The sequence below is a fragment of the Bombus affinis genome, chromosome 12 (assembly GCF_024516045.1).
Source record: "Bombus affinis isolate iyBomAffi1 chromosome 12, iyBomAffi1.2, whole genome shotgun sequence".
NCBI lineage: Eukaryota > Metazoa > Arthropoda > Insecta > Hymenoptera > Apidae > Bombus > Bombus affinis.
The window spans coordinates 7,283,567-7,307,247 of record NC_066355.1 but is presented as its reverse complement, the minus strand read 5'-3'; the positions used below and the strand labels follow the sequence as shown (position 1 = coordinate 7,307,247).

General features: G+C 40.1%; 1 protein-coding gene across 9 annotated transcripts in view; it reads right to left on the bottom strand.

The window, feature by feature from the left end:
• The window catches only part of LOC126922516 (RING finger protein nhl-1), a 56,659-nt gene extending 43,930 nt beyond the window's left edge, over window positions 1-12,729 (bottom strand). For 2 of the 9 annotated variants that reach the window (XM_050735136.1, XM_050735137.1), the window contains exons 1-2: window positions 12,579-12,729; window positions 9,226-9,333 (exon numbers count right to left, since the gene is read on the bottom strand). The gene's annotated coding sequence lies outside the window, so the exon portion shown is untranslated. Of the gene's footprint in view, window positions 1-9,225; window positions 9,334-11,704; window positions 11,821-12,148; window positions 12,501-12,578 lie in introns of those variants that run through there. The other 7 variants (XM_050735131.1, XM_050735141.1, XM_050735138.1 and 4 more) reach the window with 7 other exon arrangements.
• Between the last annotated feature and the right edge of the window lie 10,952 nt (window positions 12,730-23,681).

Sequence of the window (23,681 nt, the reverse complement as noted above, 5' to 3'; positions counted from 1 at the left end):
GGATATCGATCTTGCACTCGAAAAGGCAAAGAGAGGGATGCTTCCTCGCGCCAGCTTTCGTATTTCGCTATCGTAAAATTTCGAACATAGTTCCGACGGAGTCTCGATACGCGTCGTCTTCTATGAATAAGTTTCGTTTTAGGAATTGCCTTTACTTAAAGCGTCGATAGTTTCGCTTAGCTTTTACTAGGAGCCAGATAGAAAGAACCGGTAGCACGAGAGTTACACGGCGAAAATGAACCCACGAGAGAAGAATGGTTCGAATAGAATGGAAAACCGTGTAATTGGCCGCGTTATTCTTCTAGCTTTCTAGTTTCTATGGACTTTACTGTCCCGATTGCTTGCCAGGTTAAAAGATTTAAAACGATTTAAACGATAAAAGCCAGAACATGGCACGTAATTTCGGCGGTGATGTTCCTTCCAAAGTCGTGATTCTACCGACTGTGTCCCCATACGCTTCCCAGTTTCGCGCTACGTGTTTGATCAATTAATCCATTGTCCCAATTGACCAATTAACCCTTACGCTAATTGGCGATTTGCCGTGGTTTTAGCAGAATAATGGAATGAACGATACGCGTCTACAGCGATACGAGACTAGCTCGCTGAATATTCTCTCTATGATCTGTACGAAAAGCAGAACAAAGGAGGGCGAGCTTTCTGAAAGAGAATAGTAAAGAATCGAGCGGGCCATAAATCAAACCAATCTTTATCTCCTTAATTTCTGTTTAATCTTTCCTCATTAATTCGGCATGGAAGTAGCAGGTTGTCATAGGTAACGTGGTGTCCTTACGTTGAACTTTTAAAACTTTTATCAGATATAGAAGCGATCAATAATAATGAATTCAAGAGGTTCCATTTTTCTCCTCTTTTTTTCATTGCGACACTATTTTATAGGAGAGCAATTTGAAAATTCAATGTATCGATTAATTCGACAGTAAAATCTATCTTTGGCCAATGCCAATGTTTATAAAGTCGAGATGTTAGGATTTGAAGAGATATGTTTAAATGTTCAAATAATTTCTGGAGTACGAGTTTGTGCTGTTTCAAGTTTCTTTTTCAATTCAATAAAGATAGAATTAAAGATTATGCTATATCTGTTTTTTATCCTGTCGTGGATATTTTTTATCTGTTAGATATTCACGAAATATCAGTTAGTATTTCATGAAAAATTTGGACATTGGCGTATAGAAATGTCATTATAATCATTTCTAAATACAATTTAAAATTATTCTTTTTTGATATAGAATATACAATCGTCTAGAAACTCGATATTACGTTTAACGCTTCTCGCATCAAGCCATACAAATAATATTAATACCATTAATCGTTTAGGCTGATATCAGTTACTAAGTTAAGAATTATTAATTAGATGGTAGTTAGTAAGATAAGATATTGGCTAAATTAAACCAACATAACACCCATTAGCATACTTTCTTTCCAAGTGGTATAAAATTGTGAAAATTAACAAGAATAGACTATCATATTTCTTCCATGTAATTTTCTTATGGAATGATCTAATATTAGATATCGCCAGAAAAAAATGATATCCTCGAATTTTTTTTCACGCCAGTCTGGTTGGTTTTTCGTAGGTTTTTATCAGCGATTTACCGTGGCTGTATAAGGAGAACGAAGGAGGGTGAGCCGAGTAACTCAGGCGAAAAAAAAAAGAAAAGAAAGAAAAAATTGCGACTCGATCTATATAAGCGGGTCTCGCTAACGATCGTGACCCTATCATTACTTGTATCGCGTTGTAACGTGAACTTAGCCTCGGGCAGTTCGTTATAGATGTGCCATGTCGCTTGTCCGCCATCGAATCCCTGGAACGGTTGAATTGTAACAGCGGATAATCGTTGAATTTACGAACGCCACGGTCGTTTGCATTCGGCCCTGTCTGCTAATGAAATTTATGGTGGTCGGTTTTGTACAGTTTCGCCGTTGTGATTGGCGCAGACGAGACTTATTCTACGTTCTGTGGACTCTGTACTTCCGATATGCGGGTATTTGCATGCACGAAACTTTCGCAGAGTTTTGAAACGTCCCGTCTTGAATCGCTTCCAAAAGTTTTCAGCAAAACTTCCGACGATTTAGTCTCGAATTTTCAAATCTTCGACGTTTCGATTCAAATTCTCGTGCGGTTAAATTTCAATTTCTGACGGTGTCACGTACAAATTTCCAAATTTAAAGGCGCTTTTCATCGGTGTATATGAAAGTCGGTTGGCGCGTCATATTCTTGACGCTAAATCTAAACGAATCGAATTCCCACTTTAAACTCCTGATCTTCGAACCTCCGACCGACTATAGTTCGATTCTTCCAACGGTGTCACATTCAAATTTTGAAAGAAGTCTAAACGTTCGCGTTTATTCAGTTTATCCGAGCGTGTTTCCATCGGCGTACACAAAGCCAATTGGTGGCAAAATGTTCTTCAGACTAAATCCGTGTCCAACGGTGCACACAGGACTAGCTTAAATCGGCCAGCCCGCCCAAAATTGGATCACTTCACCGACAAGGGTCGAGTGGATAAGCTCTCGCAGTATTCACTCCTTTAGTGCTCTTTTAACGCTTTGCTTCTTGTTCCTTCTTCTCTTCTGTCTTCTTCCTTCCCTTTCTTTTTTTCCCGCTCTCCGGCGGCACTGCACGCGTGAGAGCACCGCAAACGGCAGGGGGTTGGGCGCCTGTGAAAGGGTGCATCGTGGACTAACGAGGTACAAAGTGCAGCTAGTCACGTAATAAATGTCACAGAAGAAAGAAGAGCAACTTCTCACTCGTGGCTTTGGTGACGTTGCAAAAAATCGAGATAATCACCCGGTATTATTAGAAGTGGATATTTGGCTTCTGTCGTGATTCTGTTTGCGTTCTTTATCTTCTTCTTTCTTCGATGTACCCACTGCTCTTGTGTACTGCGTAGTGTTCTCTTTAGCTCAGTATCCCGCCAATTTATATTTATTCATATTGATCGAAACTTTGCTATATGATTGGTTACGTTTAATTATTCCTTCGATCGAAATAATTCATTTTCATTCCCGTTAGAGAACCAAGTGTGCCGAGTTGATTAAACAATACGAACGACGAATATGAGATCGATTGATTAAATGTATATATGTATACGTATATATTAAAAAAAAAAAAAAAAGACAAAGGGGCGTATCGATGGTGGAAATGAGATGCACGTTAAACGAGCAATTTAAACATGGAAAATTGTATATGGAAAAAGATACGTTCGCTGTGGGACGGTCGGTGATAAAGCTAATTAACCGCGGTTGTAAACAGTTTATGCCAGCCAACTTAGAGATGAAACGGGCCAAACAAGCCGCACAGCCGATGAAATCGATGTAAAGCTACATGATGTCAAATTAAACAGTACGAATGGCTGGTGATGGTTTTAGCCGGTCCGGTCGAGCTGCGTTAAAATCGTATTTAATGACTCGAGCGAAAAGTGAATACCGAACGAACGCGATGTTTTGTTAAACGAATATTAAAAAAGGCCATTATTTGCCTGCGATAACGAAAACCGATGATCAACGCGTGGCGTTTTATTAAAATTTTTTAATTCGATCTCTCCTTTATAGGAGATCTCTCCTATAAACCGTGATTATGACAAAAAATTGTCATTATGTTCTATTCTGGCGAAGGTGACACGACTTTTTGACCTTTCTAACGTTAGAGAATTTTTTAGTTACGGAAGATAATTTATCGCTGAAATCGGGAGACGATTCTCGACAAATTTTCTATCGGGTCGTGTAACAAATTTTCTCGCATTTCTTTAAAACATCGTTACTTCCATTTAAGAGCTATTTAAACAACGACGTGTGCATTCGTTTGTTCCATTATCCCTCGCATATGGAGAAAAGCTCTTGCTCTTTCATTCCAGGTATCTTCCTTAGTCGTATTAAAATATTTCTATTTTAATTTTGGCCGCATTTGGGGAAAGATTGAGAATCGCTGATCGCCGTTATATAAATGTTTATATATCGCATTTGACAAAATTAATATTTCTATAGTACAATATTTTACAAAATAGCACACCGAAAGACGAACGAATACATCAGGCAACGAAATATTTTGATCGTCCTTTTTGAAATAATTCTTGTATCGGATTAACGCTACAAGTTATCATGGCGTAACCCATAGGTCAACGATAACCCAAGGTATCATTGGCTTAGCGTTCCATTCTTCGATCTCGATTTCGATGCAACGTATCCCTCCTAAGGGTAGCGCGCCCTACCTTTCAAAGAAACCACGACGTTTATGGAATCGTAGTAGCGACGTAAGTACTCAGATTTCCATGATAAAGGGCGGTTATTTCAAGAAACGTAGGAAACGAAGAAATTTGAAAGTCCACTCAGCGTACGTGTCTGACTTTTGTTCGGACGCGTGCTACTGCCGATCGGTATATCTGCGATTTTCCTCTAGATTTATGACGCTGTTCCTTCTCTCGATTCTTCCATTCTACTATCCGTTTGATCGGCCAAAAATAACGTATCTATATAGCCAGTCATAAGTATCGGGACATCTATCCGTTACGTTTATTCGATAACAAATTTATCAGCCTCAACAAATTCCATTTCATTTAATATTTTATATCGCTAGGCAGATATGCCGCTGAAACGACAGATTTACAGGGAAATAACAAGAGGATAAAAACCGACTGTGTTATTGAGAAACGTAAAATAATTTGCGTGCTGTTTTATCGAGATACGAAACCTGTACAGTATGAAATATAAAGCGTTATACAGCTTGGGAATACAAATCATATTTATATAGTTTTAGAAAAAGCAATGTCTAAAGCCGAGAATATCGGATAAGATCGATGATAATCGAGATCGTCTCCGAAAAGAACAGCCGAGACGAGATACTGGAAGCCGATATGAAACCGGAATAGATTTTGCCAGAAGAGACTATCTATCAAAGATTATCATCGAATTGAAGGAGCAAGTACGCGAGAGGACTTCATTTATCGACGAAGATCTCGTAATTATTAAATTCTTCGGGGGAGATTCTTTAACAATTTAAATGAGACACTGCAGCTTCCTCTGGCAAGGTTTAGTTCTTCAAGTGGAGAAGGCTCCTCCGCTCTGCTAATGAAAATCGAAAGGACGCTCGAAATTAAATATTTCTGTCGGCGCTCGTTTCGCTGCTATAAGAGGGTTTACGAAAACACGCCGTTATTTAAGCAAAGCTAATTAAATTATAATTATCCCAAAGTAATCAGCGAGTATGTTAAAGTAACGATGCTGTTCATGACAGGTAGATTTCCTTGGGGAAGAAGGAAATTGAACGAGAAACGAATTTTTCATGCGGTTTAGGGCCTTCCGAAAATATTACGGTCGTGTTGGGATAGGAAAGCAAGTCGTCGAAGATTCATCGACGGGAAACCGGAGTGTTTTTCCTTGATGAAAAATGGATTTCCATTTGTACGAATACGTCACACATGTCCACCGTAAACGCTGAATACAAGGAATCTATTTTTCTTCTGACAACGACTCCTGCTAGATCGTGTCGTGGATCAATCTAATGTTTCCCTGTTGGATAGAGATTTTTAGGGAACCAGGGAAACGTGATGTATCGTTCGGTGGATATCGTTCGGACGATGAATTTTAACGTAGTATGGTTTATTAACCTTTCGATAACGTAGGAAAATGACGATGAATTTAGAACAATTTAGCAAATAATTGTTTTCTTCGTCGTTAAAATTTCTTGCATATCTGGTACCAGATATTTCCAATTTTTGTAAGAAATATATGTTAACAATAGGACGACTGGCTGGTTTCGAACGTCAGTTTCATGTTCACAATTAACAGAAATACGGTTTTTCCAAATTATGTTTTTCTCTGAAGAAGTATAAAGGTCAAAGGAGTAAATGATTAGAGAAATGTACAAGCAGATAAATGGAGCATGTATGTTGTGTATTAATAGCCAACACTGGAAGCGTAGCGGATCGCGGGTCGCCATAACGTTAATAATAATCGCGTGAGATATGCTGACATTTTAGATGTTATGTTTACAGCAGTGTCCTGGCCTTCTTCGTGCTATATCGCAAAAGACCACGTCGGAAATGACTCGGAGGATCGTAACAATATTCATAAAGAATTTAGCAATCGTTATCGTTTATAATATAATTGGTAAAATTAATATTAGCCAGTTTAAAATTGAAGAGTCGTGCGATGCATTAATTCTGAACCGACCAAAGCCAAGTATTACACGAGATATCGTATAACTTGGGGAGATATTAGTTTCAGCAAGGTTAATGCTATAAAAACTTACTGCTCTCCAATGTGCAATTCCTAAATTAGAGTGCCGGCAATAAAAGCTTGGAATTGAATTTCGCAGATAGTAGAGATTCGCGAAACCGTAGAAAATAATTCACGTACGAATGCAATCTTCGATCGGAATGATCAAACGAGAAGGGAAACAAACGGCTAGCATTGTTAACAAAGAGCGGAAGAGCGGATATTCGAAAGAACCAAGAGAGAATATCGTGGTAGCGCCGTAGAAATCTAATCCGAAAGATAATTCAAAGGCGAATTTATCTCCGCGAATGGCGTGCAACCGATCATACGTGACTTTTGACGTATCGGCCCGGTTATCGGTACGAAATTTATTCTTATCGAAGAACGAATAGCTCTGGTATAAACTAGCCCGGCCAGGTCACTGGTAACGAATGTATGTACACGTGTAACGAATGTTTAAATTCGAATTGTAGATCCCTGTCGGCCGGTTGACATTTGCCTTTGAAACACTGTGAATTTATACTCTTTGCCCGTTATCTCGTTCAGCCACTGCAATAGACTCATTAGTTAATTGATATAAAATATTCGTTGGGACAGACGATTTTACACGACAGTTACTTTCTCCGTTCTACGTATTCTTTGTGTTCTCTTGCTGGTCGTGAGGATTTGAACGAGAAGAAAAAGAAAAAAAAAAAATAAAAAAAGGAAAAAGAACTGAAGTGGACGCGTTATCGCAAGTTGGAATTTCCATTCGAGCTAGAATTAGCGGAACGGCCATGGTTCTTGTGAAAAACGAACATTAATTAGTAAAACGAAACGTGGCACATTTAATTGCGCTAATTTGGGTGTAGATAGGTCCGCTCGAGGCGCAACTTCCTGCGTTCACTTTTTGTGAAGCCGTTTCGTTAATGGCGACTTTCAAATTCAAAAGCTTCGTTTTCCATTTTTCCCCCTTTCGTTTCTCCTTTGACTTCTTTCTCCTTCGCTCACTCTACGTGCCGTGCTGCTTTCTGGGCGACGAATAAAAATTGCCGCGAGACCTCGTCTCATATCACCGAAGTTTTTCCAGCGTCGTTCGAAACTGCGGCTCGTTGATTCACCGAGGACGAGCGCTACTGTAAAATGATTCTCTCGTCTACGTTGGTAAAGTTTTTTTACAAGAGAAGGGTCGCCGACGATTCCCTGGAAATTACAGTTTCACGCGACGGTGGGATTTGAACGCGATACCTCGATGAAAAGAAGTAATTAGAGTTATTTCGTTTCTGAGCGGCGGATAAGAAAGCAGGCGCTTAAAACGCGAGGGAAGATTAATTAGCCGCTCATTTCGGATGAATAACTACCACGGTAAATAGGAAAACAAATGTAGCTCAGCGAATCGAACGTTTCATTTCTCTTCTTCAAACGCGGATTAAAGCGCTCGAGTTTACAAAGTTGCATCTTGAAACCGGTCCAACTGTTACTCTGCTTCAGCTACGAGCAACACAATAACAGCTTTCGAGTAAAACCAGAGTTTATGAATCATTTCGAAATTAAACATTTCAAACGCTTAAATTCAATCCTTCGATGGTTAAATTTAAATCACTGAATCCGAATGCCCCAATAGTCGAATCCAAACTTTCAATGGTCAAATTGAAACTTCGCAATTCCCGCTTCCAGCTACTAAATTTAAATTTCTAACGATCGCACTGAAATTTTTCAATTCAACTTTTTAATGGCCGACTTTCAAACTTTTGAATTAGCATCCCGAACATGGAGATTCAAATTTTTACATGGTTTCCGGGGATATGGAAATTTTTCAATCCTTAAATTCTACATCTTATAATTAAGATAATTCCGACAAGGAAACAAAAAAAATTGTCCGTCTCATTTCACATGTTCATGAAGCAGCTTCAGGTAAAGAAACGAAGAGCGTTACACGTATCGCGATATCCACGTTCGAAACTTATGACCGAACCGATGATTTCGCAAAATCGCAAGAACGAGACTACGACGTGTTGATTAATCAAACAGGGTATGCTTGATCGGAATGTTATTTCATTGGAAATATCAGCGCGTAGGAACGGCGCTTAAACGCGCGGAAAATATTGCCAACATCGGCTTCTAAAGCGATTCATCGTTCAGCCCGTTTGAGAGAAAGCAAATTTCCTGAACACGCGATAATTGAATTCGTTTGGGAAACACCGTTTCTACCAGTCCAATTTTACAGCTTGTAGACGTGTCTGCGGCTATCCGATAATATTTTTTAACCCGACATTCGCCACTTCCAGTCAGCTGGCCAGCTCTGCCCGTGCACATTTATCGTTCTGTATTTATTCGGGCGCAGTTTTTCATTTTCACGCGAAAATTGAATCGTCTAATTGCGTGCATCAACCGGTGAACGATTAACCGTCTGTATCATTTCGTCGTCTGTTTTACTGTTTTTCTTTCTTTTCTTTTCTCTTCGATCGAAACGTTTCGATCGTAGGCAAGAAGAAGGAAAGCGAAAACGGTGGCGAGAACGTAATACTTTAAAGAATCATAAGCCTCTCGGACGAAGATTGATTGGGCCTAGATTCATTTATTCGCCCACCTCGTCTTAATAACTCGGCGAAAGCAGCTGCTATACCATTATCCTGGCAAACTTTCGGACGTTCCTTTTGCTTTGAGAAACGGCCGTTGATAAGGATCTAACGCGAGATTAGAATTGTAACGAAGGCTCATCAATAATCTTGGCTGAATTTCCATGGCATCGATCATCGGGACGAAGCGAAATTTTCACGGCAAACAGTATCGCGAATCTGAAATTCACCGTTCCGTTCTAATAAAAATGTCGGTAAAATTCCACTTTAGTTAGGTAAATGTTTTTCTAGCCGTCAATCCCTGCTTTATTGAATTTTTAATTCACAATCATTCGGGCAAACTAGGCTGCCGGGTTATGGATTGCAAAACAAGCATAACGTACATGTAACGTGTGGTTAGCGTTTCGAGAATCGATCGGGAAATACGAGAAGAGCTTACCTGGTAGACTGTGACCGCCTTACGGCGGCTTCTTCCGGTTGGGGGCCCTCTCTATGGGGGCCCCAAGTGGTCACACCCGTCGTTCACCAATATCCGGCGCTGTGACAGCTAGAAATCAAATCACCACTGTTAAACGAGTCGTCGCGCGAACACGGAACTATGATCACGTAACCACCAATTCGACGCGCGATACAATCGGGAAACCGTGGTTATTCTGTTTGTTCTCTCGCCCCTCCCACCCATGCTATATGTTGTGTTTTAACCATAAACAAATATTTCGACGATTCGGCGGAAACTAGTAAAACGAGAGGTAAATATAAGTTGAAGCGTTAGGTAGAATGATTCGAGTAAGTGGATCGTATCAGTATGCGGCCAGGCGGGCGACCAGTTTTAAGTAGATGAGACGCATTCCTGGTCAGACGCGATTGCACGTTAACCCATTAAGGACTTGTCAATCTGATTTGTAACGTCTTTTTAGTCTAATCATAAAGTTTCAAAGATTTCTCCGATATTTCTTTCATTGTTATCTCTTCTTCCGGCTAGAGTTTACAATTGTACGAAGTGTTCTAAGAATTTTATGATTAACTATTTTCCATTTAAATTATACAACTTCTTTCTGTGTTTCGAATTTGTGCAGCGGACTTTTTCAATGCACCTATTTGTTTCATAGATTTTTTGTATCTCGTCAAAACAGTAATTTTCGCTTTTTGGATAAACTTTAGTAACGTTCGTCAAATTTACTATTTTGTCCGTTTGGTTCTGAATGGGCTCGACCAAAGCCTTTCACAACCATCGTATCCTGCGGATATTTCGAAATATTTCACAGAAATACCAGCAATTCATGATTCCCGTAACGAAATAAAAGTGCCTTCCATTCGGCGCGGGAAGTATCTGGCGCAGAAATCATTTTGCCAATGAATTACCGGTAATCCAGGAATCAGCAATTTCCTTGGCGAAAGAGCGGGAAGAACAGTTGTCACGTGGGGATGATCTCATCCCCCTTCATGCTCCAACTTTAATCGCGCCTCGCTCTCTTAACCTGGACGATCCTGTTACACCACACTCACCCGACATTCCAACATATATTTTTAATCGTAGTTTCTCTCTTTCTCTCCCCCCTCCCTTTCGCTCTCTTTCCTAATTATTCGAAGCGCCAACACGAGGTGACACGCGTCGACACGGTTTCCCAATTTAAATCGCACGCCGGATCGATTGCGTCTCGCGAGATCTTCGGCACGGCCGTTCGGAAAAAGACACGGCGACACGTTGGAACGACGAAGAGGAGCGACGTGGAAGGAGTTTGCGGAGAAATAGAAAAAAGGAAAATGGACGAAGGGAGGTTTAGGGTGGGTGAATGAGCGGCCGCGGCACGGAAGAAAAAGCAGAAAATGGAAGGTCGTGTCGCGACGCTTGATGAGGATCTTTTCCTCGTTGCCACGGCGGTCGTGGAGAGCGTGGAAAAACTGTAGCGAGAACGAAGCGAGTAATTGGACACCGGCCGGCCATATTAGAGCACGGAGAGACAGACGAAGATAGTGGGATCGAAGGACGGGACGTGAGAAACGCGGAGAAGGAATAGAAGCTGCGCGAACGCGGAGCAACGAAGAGAAGGGAAACCGGCCGGATAGAGCGAGAGAATGATAGAAAGGGGGGTTAAAAAAGCGGAAAAAGAAGAAAGGCGAATCGGATAGAAAAACGACGAAGAGGGAAACGGTTGGTCTAACAGGGGTTGGGTTCGTGGAAAAAAGAAAAGAGAGACGAGACGAGAAAAAAAAAAGAAACCGGCGAACGATCGTGGTACGTGAAAAGCGGCTGAGAACGAGGATAAATCGCAATTAAGCGCACATCGGGCCACGGATGAAAACTAAGTCGATCGAGATGTCGTTAAGTTGGTCAGAGAGAAGCGATACAGAAAAAGGGAAGAGTTATCTGCTGCGCTGAGCGGAAAGCTTGCTCGTGGAAACGAGCAGTATGGAGTTTTTTAACGGCGCAGAAAGATGAGAAAACGAAGAGGCAGAGACGTGGACGAGAGATCACGGCGGTGATGGGAAAACCGTCCCAGTGTCTCGAATCCGGTGGTAAAAAGATCGAGAAAACTGAAGTTCTTCTCGCGGTGATGAAAGTCTCGAGTTTTCTCTATCCGAGGATCCATTTCTAAAAGAGTCTATCGAGTGTCTGCCACCAGGGAGAATATACACATAGATGAAAAAGGAAACGTTAATAAGCCGTCTCCAGAGACAACGAGGGAAAGGAAAGATGTTGTAAAATAATAAACAGCCCGGGGCAAAGGACACGCTATGAAACGGTTTAGTCGAAACTTGAAATACTACGAAAACCCCTCGGGTACGGAGGAGAAAGTCCCGTCTTTCGATACGTTCGGAATCCCGAGATTTCCCAGGCTTCCCGATCCCGTGCGTCTCCTGTGGGATTCGTTAAAGGGAGTAGGTTCGCAGCGCGTAAACTCATCACCACCGTGCACCTTTCACCGCTTTCACTCTCTTTCTCTCGCGCTTTCTTCTCCTCGCGTTTGCACGATTCGCGTGGCAAGGCGTGAGGCGCGCGGGCAAGCGTTTCCACGCCAATGGTAGCGCGTGAACGAGCGTGCGCGCTGGGCGAGCGTGTGCATCGCCGGCGCTGTACCGTTTTAGTAACGGAGCGCACCGGTGCGCACCGGTGTGCATTATCTAACACTTAAAATTAGACGGCCGATGGCGACGGCGAAAAGAGATCCTCTCTCGCGTCCGAGCCTCGGGTCCAATCGCGGATTCGTCGGTTTCTCGCGTAAGCACCAGCTGGTGTAGGATATCCTGGCCGGAAGACGGAACTAACGTCGCGATGCACACGAGTACGAGAATTGAATTCTTCACTCTCGGCACTTGATTCGCATTTGATGCAATACGATACGATATCACACGTGATATACTTGACTGAGATTTCTCTTTCTCCAGTCTCTTTCTCTCTTTCCCTTGCTCCTCTCTCTTTCTCTTTTTTTTCTTCTCCTTTTCCCAATTTCATTCAAATATTTCTCTTTATTTCTTTTTTTTTTTTGTTTTACGATCAGTTGGTTGCCCGGTTACGCTTCGTTCGTTTAATCAACAGTGTCTGGAGTAAAGAAGGCTACAACAGTATCAGTAACAGGCACTTCGCAGAAACTAGGACACCAAGAGATGAGATAATGATACGCGACTAGGTTTCCACGGCACTGTGTGTATACAGACGCGTGTGTCTAGCGATATTCCGTTGCCACGCTTTTCTCGTCACCGTTGTTTCGCGCAGGTACGAACAGTGTGTGGTGTTATCGTATTGATGAGGGGGTGATAAGGTGCCCGATTACGAAGTTATACGAGACGCACCGCGTTCGTCCGGGCCGGTTGGCCGCCCGTCTTAGAGTGAATGTCTTATTAGTTATTTCTGGCCAGCTACTTCGCCGCTCTGTTCCGCCGCCACCTCTTCCTCCCTCTTCGTCGTCTTTTCTTGATCCTCTGCCCGAGCTTTCGCACCCCTCCACCTGCTCCCGTTACTTCGTCCATGCCTCTACGGGCTACGTCGAGTTGAACACCGTCGATCCCCGTGCACGCCAATGGCGAGGTCCTCTTCTCAGTCATCTTTGCCCCCTGTGGTGGTCACTTCGCCGTCGAGGGCACTTTTTTCTCCAACACCGTCCTTGAACTTCGACCACCCACGATTGTTTTCAACCTCACCGTGGCATTTCGAAATTTGCATGCCATCATCGCGACCATCGTGGATAAAAATGGATCGTTTGGTCGGGACCGAATCGCGTTTCGAAAGTGCCACCAGCGTCTCGTACTTGGCTTCCTCGTGTCGTTCGCTTGACTACGATTTCGCTTTTGTCGATCGATACATTTATTTTTATTTTTTTTTTTATTTTTTAGTGACGAATAACGATCGTTTCGTGGAATTGTTCGTAATTAACGGTGATGTTTCTGGACTCGTGGTTGTTGTTAATTTTGGTGGACACGACGATGTTCGAACACTGGTCTTGGTAATAAGTTCAGGACCAAACGAAGTAGTAGCAACCCACCTGGGGCCAACGTTGCGTTAACGTAATATTTTATTCGCAGCTGTTTTCAATTAATTTAGACCCGTGTACTTGTGCAACGGCAACAAGTTTGGTATTAAGAGAATGAAATTTTACAATTTGCTAGTTGGCTGATTATCTGATTTAACTTAAAGTTGTAAAATTCTAACTCGTTGGTTTGCCGATAATATTAGTTTGTTGATCGGTAAATAATTGTCAGAAAAAGTCATTTTCCTCTCTGCGATCTTTATAAAACGGTGAACGCGGTCGATTAGCCGGAAATCATCGAGAACCCTTGTTCTTCAACCTCGTCACTCGTGCACCTTCGACTTCATTAAGCATCGAGCAGTTCCCGTGATTTTAAGATCATTTTTTTTTCTCCCTTCTCCGAAGCCAATTCCATTGTCCAACTATTCTTCCTTCGGTGGAAAGAAAATTTGCTGGAAGTAAATCGCGACAAACACAACTGCAACTTTCGCTCGATTAAAGTTCCCAAGATTTATCGCGTCTTTGGAGATAAGCCCGATCTTTTAATATCCTCTGTGTCAGTCGCTGTGCCATTTAGAATGGAGAGAAGTTTTCGTTTCAACCGCGCCTCTTTTTCGTCGTTTTAACCTTCCTTTCTCACTGATATATCCCGTCGTAGCGATGTTTTCTTCCAAATACAGACATTCTATCTCACGTAGAAGACCAGTAGCGAGAGGCAAAGAGGGACGACAGAATCGTTAAAGCGACCGTAATCTATTGCCACCAACGAAGAAAGGACTTAAAGATGACAAAGTGGGTACTCGCGACTTATAGGACCTACTAACGATCCTAACATATCCATGATCTTCATCCTTTCAAAACCACGTTGTAATAGATGACGGAATATCACACCGCCTTTCGACGAAACTAGTTTCCCTTACACACACTGCCAAGTGTAACAAGACACCTACCCGTTACGCGTTTAAGCTACACTGATTAACTAAAGCTAACGGCTAAATGATTAATCCGAGATGTAATCGCCGTTGACTGTCGATCAATAAACGAATCAAAATTGATTTGATATAGACTTATAAGCTGAGAGAAACTGTACAGAAACGGCGTAATTCTCGTGCGAGCTTTAGTCGAATCTATTTTGAATTGTCCCGACGAATCTGGACGAGTGAAGCTCGTCCAAGTCAACACGTAAACTATCGTCGTATTTGAATATTTGATACGACCCACCTAAAATCAACTGGCGATTCATACTTCGGGAATCTATGCTTCGATTTTCCATCCAACTTTTTCTGTCTTGTCTAACCGACAAACGTTATAGCTGTTTATCTTTCAAGGAGAGATACTTGGCGATCTTTTCCTGTTGGTCAGAACGATTGCATAACTTGCGTAATTCATCGAACAGCGACGCAACAGACGCGGCAGGCTCGCGGTTTTGTTTTCAGCGAGCTGGCCACCAGCGATGAAATATCGACGGTCTGCTCTTGACTTTGTTTCGAGGCTGACACGACGATCTATCTTCCGATTCGATACGATACACCGATACCAGCGACGCCCGCAACGTTCCGCGTCGCGTATAGTTTGCGGTCTCTCGCCGAACGCATCGCGTCCTGTTCAAATGACAGAATCGTAATTAAATGTTGAATTATTATCGATTCGACAGCCACGCCATTAGTCCGAATTGTCACGAAATTCCGTATCGCGTTCGGTTTACTGTCGTCGGTTAAATATCAACGACGAAACAGCCAACTGAAATTTCATTTCCGTTATGAAAACCTAGAAACGTTTTCGATCGCGAAATTGGCGTTCGATATTTTGACCTGACGTTGCTGTGCATCGGACTCCGTTATGCCGCATGTTGGAACGTAATTTTAAAACGTTTATTCCGTTATATACCGCGCCGGATGAGAGATTTCACGGATCGTTTTTTGGGGCTTCTGAGTCACAAATGTACAAGCATTCTGTCTAAAAATAAAACTAACCGTTAGATGATCAGCAGAGAGATACAATGTTGGTGTGCCGCTTCTAATTTTAGGGAGAAAACACGCGATAGAGATTAACAAAGTTAATCTAGTGATGACGAGACGTATCTTAAGAAACTTTCAAATGAATAAACATGATGTGTGTTTGCATATTCTTTGCGTGCTCTTTGCATGTTGATACTGTATTTGAATTCGCCTTCTGGCAGTCGATTGTATAATGACGCAAAGTCGTGTAACATTGATCTTGGCATTTGGGATTGTCTCGGAAATTCGAGTCGTTTAAGGAAAGCAAAATTTCTTCTTTAATTATCGTGATAGAAAAATCTACGGGGATATTTGAACATTTGCTATGGGAAACTTTTATGAATAACGTTATGTGCGTTATAGGACACTTTGAAAAAGTCCATTAGCACTGTAACGAGGACACGGACGTCGTGATTATATCGGTAACATTTAAAGTTAATCCGAAGATATATTATGAAATATCTTTTAAGTTGAAAACTTTCGGACGCGAATACCTTAAAGTTTTTATATAAAGAATAAAAAAAAACACGCACTTTTTTTAATAAAAAAATATACAAGATCAATATATAAGAATGCCGATGATTTTGGAATGTTGTAAAAAAAAAAAAAAAAAAAATGAGCTCGAGAAAAAATTCTTTCCACTATACATCGGAAGATTTTTTTCGAAAATTCCACCTTTCATAACGTGAGAATCTAGCGTTTAAATTTCTATCCAATTATTTGCCACGATAAATCAATTTTTATTAATCGATATTTCCGCCACTGTTTAATCCATGCCACGATATCGAGGACGAAGCAAAGCAAAAGGAAATTTAGTCGAGACCGAAATAATTTCCTGGCCACTTAACGGGATTACTGTTGCAATTTCAAGATGAAGTCCCGCTTGTGTGGCTCATTAGTTGTCTACTAGTATGCTACGATAAATAAACGAACTCAACGTGACTCATTAGAGAAATGCTCTGCGGGGAAAATTTTCTAACGTCCCCAGTCATCCTCTCGTCTATCCCAGAAACCAAGTTTCATTCGCGATGTTAATTTCATAAAAAAATAGAAGATACAAATCTGTAGATTTCTTTTTTCTTTTCGAAATTATGACGAATTTTTTAAAGTTATTTTTTCATCGTTTACTCCCACTGAATTTTATTATCGTCCACCTTCCAATGTATATAAATCACGCGAATTTTGCATTAGAAATTCCAGTCGGGAATAATTTATACGTTATATGCAGTCGGGATAAAAATTCGCTGCGGCGTGACATTCAATTTATCATCGACAAGGAAATATTCATTCCGACTCGGAATTTCAGTGTACCGCAATTTCCGCGTGTGATACTTGCGACCGAAAGCAGTCTATTCTGTAAGCTCGTTGGTTAGAGCTTCACTTTTATAGTTAACTTTCGGAATATCTGCTTTTACAACGATTCGATATAAAATATTTACAAGGATTAATGGAATATGACGTATGAACGTGACAGGGGAAAAATTTGATTTTTTTCTTTCAACGTTGGTTGTCGAGGGAAAAGGTGAATTTTAATAAAAGGAGGATCAAAATTAATTATGTCAAATTATTGCAATATTTTAAAAATTATGAGCAGGATGGAAAAACATATATATTTGACAGTATAAATTCCTGTAATACGTGATTGATTAACGACGTAGCGAATTGAGATTTACAGGTAAAAAGCTCGTCGAAGCTCGAGAAGCTAACGAGCCTTTTATTATTCTATTAAGAAATTAAATTTTCTCCTCTCTGGTAAAAAAAAAAAAAAAGATACTAAAATGTCAAAATGTGAAATGTCACTGAAGTGCGTAATGACGAAAAACATTTTTCGTTAATATCGTGTGTAACTCAATGTGAAAAAGAAACGTAAAGAACAGGGGGGGGGGGAAGAATGGGATTGATCGTTCGATGGTGGAGCGATTTGTAAAGCGCTGCAGCTAATTTCACGTCATCATTCTGCCACGATATCGATCGATGCCGAATACTGTGCCGATAAATCACCTTTTGCCCCGAGAATTCTCAGTCGTGAGTTTTATCGTCTATTCGTCTGTCGTCGTTGAAACGGCGAAATGAACCCGTGGACCATACGTTCCCTCGTTTTAGCAAATTTACCAAACTGATTTTCTCGCGTTCCGCACGGAAAATTCAGTAGAAAGAGATTCAGGGATTTTTCTCGGAAAAACCCGATCGTCGACCCTTTCACCGTTAGTAGAAATGAGAAGCGACAGGAGAGGGAGATCACGCGAAGCTATGAAATTAGAATATCCGAAATAAACTTACGGTCGTCTTACTTCGCGTAGAATAATAATAATAAAACAAAAACAAAAAAAAAAAAAATAAAATTTTCTTAAATCTTTCGAAATGACAGATAAGATATTCTACTTTCTAAGGAATGGGGAACATTGATCAAGTTACATGACATACACGAAGAATCGTTCGATTCAACAAGCCGCAATTATACCGACGATCTAATCGCGAATCCAACTTACATCGTCCTTGCCATACTCATTTACGATTCCCGATCGATAATCGTACGTCTGTTTAACCAACAATTCCTGCATTCGCTCACGATGCGCATCGAGGTGTTTTTCATTCTTCGAGGGTGTAGAAGAATGATAGGAAAATACATCCTGGCCGGCATCTTCTCGGAATTCTTTCGAAAATTGCATTTTTTCACGCGAGGAAAAAATTCCCCTGCTTCAGACCAGCGATAGTTCTACGTGGAATTCCTCGGCTGGAGAAAGGAAAGATAAAAAAGGAGAAGAAGAAAAAAAAATGTGAAAAACGGGGGAAAAATAGAAGGAAAGAGGCGTTGGAATGTTCGATGCTTTTTCTCGCGGTCGAAGGCGCCAGTTGCAGTTTAACATTATCGGGGTTTGAGTCGGTTCCTGTATTTTGGGAATTCTGCAAATTTACGACTGTCGAGAGGAAGCCGGCGGATTAATATCGCCAACTAATTTCACGGGAGTATCGACTGCGCGTGGGTCAAGAGAAGGGAGCCGCGATGGGAAAGTTAATTATTCGTATTTGCGTTGCCGCCGCGGCGTACTATCTTCTTTAGAGAGTTTGTAACTTTTATTAAAAGAATAACAACTTTTAATAATCGTCCGAGGCAAGGACATGATCGAGCGATGCCCGTTCTCTCCGCGCGCAACATTCGTTAGCCAAAGGATAATTAATGAAGCGCCCTCGCCGTTACTTGCCGCTTACGCCTATTAACTGAAAGTTAAACTCTCTCGATTTATTTCAATTGGATGAAGTTGCAGCGCGTTTTGATACACTCGAAGAAGTAGCCTTAGTTTCCGTGTATCTAGTTTCCTGTTCAACGCCATTAACTATCATGTTTCTTTTTTTTCTTTTTCATTGAATGATACAGTGGAAAAGAAGTCAAGTACATTTTTGATTCTCCGAATCTGATGTCGCTTCGTGTGATTGTAAACAGGAGAATTTTAGTGTATGATATTACATGATAATGCATCGAAGGATTTTTATATTTGCCGCAATATTTGCGCGAAATGGTCGGGAAACATCCCAATTGTCACGGCCCTGGCAGCTATTTTTGCTATCGTCCGCGCGATATTTATAACAACAGACTTATTTCACCGTCGACACGACTCCTATCTGTCGTGGTGCTACGGACCCTTGCGTTCACGTTGAAAACACGCCGCCACCTCGTAATCGTCCCAACCACTTTTTTTTCCTTTTCTTCCAGGTGAAAAGTTTTCCTGATAACGCAACCATCTTAAGAGCACGATAAATGTTAAAGCGGCTGATTCCATTGAGTGTAGAAGTTTATTATCGTAATGTCTGATTGTTTAAACACATTTGCCATCCCCGCGAAATATATTCTCATTTTTATGTGTATCTTCAAATTTGTTTGAAATTTTACCAATATAATTACGATAATGGAGCCCCGTAACGATGCTAATGGTTTAAAATATTTCGCATAATGAACCATTATGAATACACTATATTCATAAAAACGTACAAGCTTTTGAGCCTGTACGTATTGCTGTTATTTTTATAGTTTAAAGCAGAAAAGTAGAGAAAAAGTAGGGGAAAAAATGTCGGTCGCTTTGAGCCACGGATGCCTGGTTAATTATTGTAACAGCCTGCTTTCAAAAGCGGCTGATTAATCTTGTCTCGCCGCCGAATCATCGTTATGTCGTGTTGTTAATTACTATCGAGTTACTCATATCTCTGTCATGACAGAATTATGTAATTAACAGCAAATGACACGCGCGATCCATATTTTTCTCTCGCGTCCTACTATATTCTGTATCGTTCTTCTGATTACTACGAGTCCATTTTTTTTACTTTTAATATCGTTTCCTAAGGTCGTGACGAGATTTATGTATCTGTTTTACGATCAGAGCAGATTAATATCGTCGAAGAACAGACGCTGGTACGACGATAAATTAACAATCGGGTAGTTTATCGAGCGCGAGTTCGTTTATGGAGACTCGAGAACCATCTTTTATCTTATGTGCACGGGTAAACCAGCAAAATAATGTTTACCGTGATTTTTGATGACTTTTAGAACGGAGTTCATGATTATTCGGATACTTTGGTTGATGTGTGACGATAGTATGAGAATTTTATCAGGATGCGTAAGTTAGTGGTTAATTCATTACTACTAGAAGAAGCGATACTGAATATTTTAATGAAACGCGTAGACTTAACAAATAAATTTGATTATCCTGTGAAAGAAACATGGTCTTAACACGAGGTATTACCGCATATTATCGCATATTAATTTTTAAAAATCAATTTAATTCCATGAGAATATTGCACGTTGGCGTATTTTACGTTATACTTAGCTATGATAACAATAAAGTTCTTGCAGTTTTGTTAACTAACAAAATATTTCCATAAGAATCTTAAACGACTACGTAAGATTAAACGTCTGCAAACGTCGATTTTGTCATTTCATATCGGCTTTTAAAAATCAATTTCTGTCATGACACTATGATAATTTCAAAGAATAAATCCTTGCAGTTCGATCCATCCAGTTAGCCATAATTTTCGTGTATCTATCGAAATATTGATCAAAAGAATAAATAAATCTGCTGATAATATTAATGTTAATATTAATGTATATTCATCGATTATACGAGCTATTATTTCAGCTAACCGCTTTGCCGCTGTGTTTGACTCACGTATGCATGAAAAGGGTAATGTGCGGTGTCCCATATACGTATCAGGCATTACCTCACTATCTCGTCGTTCTCGCTAGCATAATGCCGCAATCATTGTCCGTTCTTTGCCACGAATTCGATGAAAATTCATTAACGTGGATATTTGCGAACAAACGTCCGCGTAATCGAGATGTTCTCCAACTCGGTTCATTAATTTTATAACGTTGAATAGCCTGGCGACTTAACGACTAACCAGTTTTATGGAACAAGATTATCATGTTGTGCGTCACTAAACTTCTTTCTATCAATTTGTCTTTCTCGTTGGAAAAATAACCGTGTTTACTTTAATTAAAGTGGATAACACTATGTCGTGTTAAATACTTCTGAAGATCCTAATTCAATTTACGAGAATCGAAAACTAAATTAAACCTCGCTTTCTTCTCCTTTTCGACGAGACAGATAAATATTCTAGCGCCTTTCGTTTTTACCCGATAGATTCTAATTGTATTTAAAGCGGATCATTTCCAAATTAGTTCGATAATTAAATATACATATCGATATTTTTCTTCGTTACTATGGTTATTAGATTAAATCACGCCGTATATGCGAGCTTTTTTCTTTAAGAGAAACGACGATCGCGATGCTGTAAAATAACTAACTCGCTAACAATAACAAAGACAAATTTCCTCCGTCTATCGTAGAATGCGTTACTATCTGAAACATCGTCGCAGAAATACGACAGAGGATTCGATACAATTTTTTGCATTTTTTCTAAATACACACTGTGTATTTTTATGCGTTACGTATATACTGTATATTTTTGCAGGTAGGTTAAACATGAAAAAATATATCGAATCTTGTAAATTTTACCTTACGATATTCAGAGGGTGGGAAAGCTTGACGAGGGTGATATTTGTCACGAACATCAACTGTTTTAGAACGTGGTTACAGGAATCGTTGGCCATTCGTTTGGTAACTTAGTTCCCTAGTTTCTCCTACGTCTCTGGGTCATTAATAACACACATCACGAATTGGCAGGCCAATGATCATTAATCTAGCGGCAATCCGCGATACCGAATGCAATGCTATACCAGTTACACTGAGACTGGAGTGTCCCATAAACTTGATCGTTCCACCGAAAATCGTTCTGACCAATCGTCCGATTGTCACGGCTATATTTCCTTGCTTTATGGTTAATCAAACCCCCTTGGAACATTCACGGAGCACATGGGAAATGATCGTTCTCGTTTTTCAGAAGGAGGACGAGGATCAGGAATTGCCACCGGACGAGGCGAAGGACATTCGAAAAATCAAGTCGGATCTGTAAGTTTACCATGGAAAATTGTATTTTTTTTTCCTAACACCTACGCGAACAGGTTTACATTTTCTTTGTTTAGATTTCTCGTTTATTAGAGGAGGCGTGCGTAAATATAAACAGTCCGCGTATAAATCGCGTTTACTTTGGTTTAGTTTCGTCTCGTGCGTTCAGCGACTCACAGAAAGTTGTTATATAAAACGTTTCGAAACTTCAGTGGTGCTATAACGAGACACGACTGCCGCCATTATAATGGCAAAATTTGAAAAGAATCTGAGAATGTATATAAAAGTTACAAGATATTTAATGGAAATCTACATATATTTCGCAGGGTTTACAAGAGTATTTAAATAATCTTTAATATTCAATGGAACTATTTGTAACGCTTGTTCTATGTCCAAAATGGTTATTTATGTCGTACAATAAATTTTTATTGAACATATGTTTTCAGCGTCTTTTGCAATTTCTATTTGAGATCAAGATATCAGATCAAATTTCACCACAAATAAATATAATTACGACAGACGTGTCTCGTTACGGCGTCAGTGAAATTTCAAAGCGTGTCGTACAACACACGTGATATATTCGTAAAAGCGATCGGGCACTTTCGTAAGCTATCCGGCAAATGTGGAAATTGAGGGCCTAGAAAAATACCAGCCAGAGGAAAGTGGCGTTTGTGCGTGCTACTCGTGAATCCGATCTCGAAATAGTTTCATGATCGCTGAACCGTAATTTTAGTCTAAAGTGTAGGTTGTATGACGCAAATCGAAGCTGTTAGGAGAAACAGGAAATCGTCGCGGGCATTTGCCGATTTCACACGGATTCTTTCTAATTACAGAACGTACGAACATCTTTCTACGCTGTGACGCTGAGTAAACTTGTGCAATGTTTTATCTAACTTAATTTGACTAACTTTATCCGCGAACGTTTCATTTATTTAGCTTGAGTCGGTGTGACGAACAATCTATTCGATGATAAGATGCCAGTTCGTTCATAACACTTTCCACTTTTTAAGTATTATGCATTCTTAAGAGCAACGCTATAAATAGGATCGTTTCTATTTTTGAAATGTAGTTATTCTCATCTGTTGACGTCATCGGTGCGTTAATATTCTTACCTGCCCCGTCATTTGACGTTTCATCAAGACATATTCATCGCTTAATTTTATTCGACCTTGCTAACGAGATTAACGAAAACCTTTTGTGGAAAAGGAAATCTTGCTTCTCCGGATCTTTCCTCTGTTGGTGTTATCTCGTTTCTAGTAGAAATAATCCCTGCAACTGGAAAGTTTTCTTGCCATTAAAAGCGACGGAAATTCTTTTGAACGAAGAATTACAAATTCGTGTTTCGGAATTACTCGTTTCACCTTCTAACTATGAAATTAATCCAATTAATTAATAGCTGGCAATAGCGCGCGCGTGTGACATTATTTTAAAGGTACGTCAAATTAATAATTCCCGATCGATATATTATATAATAGCTTCTTTTAGCAGGTTCCTTTCATTTAATTCTAATGAAACAGATTTTTACGTTCTACGTCGAGAAATTCGTGCATTCCCTTGGAAATTCAAATTCAGCTTTATTCCCGTGCTATTCTTTTGCCTTAATTAATTTTTCTCCCACTTTGTTATACTATTGATTTTATTAATCAATTCTAAAAATTGACCGTATTCAACCGTTTTATTCAGAATATTCCATTCTTCGGTAAAAGCAGTTAATAATACGAAATTTCCTTTTAATCGGCAAATAAACTTATAGCTGGGTTTAATATCGGCGTTTTAATACATACATGTGTACAATTTTGTATAATTTAGTATATATTATTTTCTGCAATGATTTAAGGCTTTGGACATTAAAGATTAAGAACGCGATAAATAAGCGTATTGTGGAAGAAGAGCACGATTTATTCGTTTGACGCAAACTTCGCTATGTTTGAGGCAAACGTCCTGTATACGAACTTTTCACACAGTTCGCACTAG